The sequence below is a fragment of the Schistocerca gregaria genome, unplaced genomic scaffold (assembly GCF_023897955.1).
Source record: "Schistocerca gregaria isolate iqSchGreg1 unplaced genomic scaffold, iqSchGreg1.2 ptg000409l, whole genome shotgun sequence".
Taxonomy (NCBI): Eukaryota; Metazoa; Arthropoda; class Insecta; order Orthoptera; family Acrididae; genus Schistocerca; species Schistocerca gregaria.
In genome coordinates, this window is record NW_026061845.1 from 270,001 (window position 1) to 272,500 (window position 2,500).

Consider the following 2,500-nt stretch of genomic DNA (forward strand, 5'->3'; position numbering starts at 1 on the left):
AGTGCGCCGCTGAGGATATAGAGGGTCCGTCCCCCCGCACAGTGGTGACGGTGTGCGGGTAGTGTTTCAGACACCTCTTCCTGCGGTGGCAACTCTGGGGCAGAGTCGATACTCGCCCACTGGTGGAAGGTAAGCATTCTGCTTTACATCAGTACATAACTAATATTTCAGTCGTCTGACGTCCCTCCTTAGTAAATGATGCAGGACCACATACATAGATGATACATACTGTAAACTGGGGAGGACAGTGTGAACCGCACTCGACCCAGTCACCCTATCTCACAGTCCACTCTGTGTGTAACAAAGCGAAAGCACCAAAGCACTATCGTTCAACAACATCCATTTTATCCTCGCTGCCACAGGACACTATCCAAACAACGACAAGAGGAACGTCACGTCCACTAATAAGACAGAATGTCTCACATCACCCGCAAACAACGCAGCTCAAATCAGCCAGCAACACCCACAGTGGTCCACCCAGTATCAACACAGGACGCAACGCCACGCCACAACACAAAAGGTACAAGTAATAAAATACCCTTTGGCCACACCCCTTATAAAGGCATCGAACCAACCCACCACCTGACACCAGCCAAACGTACATCCTGATTTGACACATCTCTGGCAACCTAACCCACGTTGGCCCTTAACCTAACCCACGTTGGCCCTTAACCTAACCCACGTTGGCCCTTAACCTAACCCACGTTGGCCCTTAACCTAACCCACGTTGGCCCTTAACCTAACCCACGTTGGCCCTTAACCTAACCCACGTTGGCCCTTAACCTAACCCACGTTGGCCCTTAACCTAACCCACGTTGGCCCTTAACCTAACCCACGTTGGCCCTTAACCTAACCCACGTTGGCCCTTAACCTAACCCACGTTGGCCCTTAACCTAACCCACGTTGGCCCTTAACCTAACCCACGTTGGCCCTTAACCTAACCCACGTTGGCCCCTAACCTAACCCACGTTGGCCCCTAACCTAACCCACGTTGGCCCCTAACCTAACCCACGTTGGCCCCTAACCTAACCCACGTTGGCCCCTAACCTAACCCACGTTGGCCCCTAACCTAACCCACGTTGGCCCCTAACCTAACCCACGTTGGCCCCTAACCTAACCCACGTTGGCCCCTAACCTAACCCACGTTGGCCCCTAACCTAACCCACGTTGGCCCCTAACCTAACCCACGTTGGCCCCTAACCTAACCCACGTTGGCCCCTAACCTAACCCACGTTGGCCCCTAACCTAACCCACGTTGGCCCCTAACCTAACCCACGTTGGCCCCTAACCTAACCCACGCTGCACCTTAACCTAAGTTACGCTGCACCTTAACCTAAGTTACGCTGCACCTTAACCTAAGTTACGCTGCACCTTAACCTAAGTTACGCTGCACCTTAACCTAAGTTACGCTGCACCTTAACCTAAGTTACGCTGCACCTTAACCTAAGTTACGCTGCACCTTAACCTAACTTACACTGCACCTTAACCTAACTTACACTGCACCTTAACCTAAGTTACACTGCACCTTAACCTAAGTTACACTGCACCTTAACCTAACTTACACTGCACCTTAACCTAAGTTACACTGCACCTTAACCTAAGTTACACTGCACCTTAACCTAAGTTACACTGCACCTTAACCTAAGTTACACTGCACCTTAACCTAAGTTACACTGCACCTTAACCTAAGTTACACTGCACCTTAACCTAAGTTACACTGCACCTTAACCTAAGTTACACTGCACCTTAACCTAAGTTACACTGCACCTTAACCTAACTTACACTGCACCTTAACCTAACTTACACTGCACCTTAACCTAACTTACACTGCACCTTAACCTAACTTACACTGCACCTTAACCTAACTTACACTGCACCTTAACCTAACTTACACTGCACCTTAACCTAACTTACACTGCACCTTAACCTAACTTACACTGCACCTTAACCTAACTTACACTGCACCTTAACCTAACTTACACTGCACCTTAACCTAACTTACACTGCACCTTAACTGTCACATGTAACGTCACAGGAATGTAGCTTTGCCTAACAGCAACCCTCTGAACATAGTTCACTGCTTGGATCCTCTGGTGTCATGTGTATTTCTTGATGCCATGGTGCGTACCCTCACATAAAGGTCTTTCGAGTGTTGCGTACTTTCTACACAGTCCCGCTAACCACTGGAAGGGTGTACCGCTACAGAACGAATATCGCCCTCCCCTCCTGCCCTTCCAAGCTGGTCGGTCAGGCGTTTGTTTGTGAAATGAGCCTTGCAGCTGTTCAGTTGCATTCGGTTGTCGATGCAGTCAGTGTACGTTGTGGTACGGCCTGTGTGGACTGTCCGCTGATGTACGCGTAACCCACACTGATCATCCGTCGTTACGTACTGAGTGACATAATGTGGCACATGCTTGACCGTACACCGGCTGCGCCCTACAATGGCGAATCATAAGGGCCATATGTTGTGCACGATGCTACTTGTCTCGTCTCCCCATTA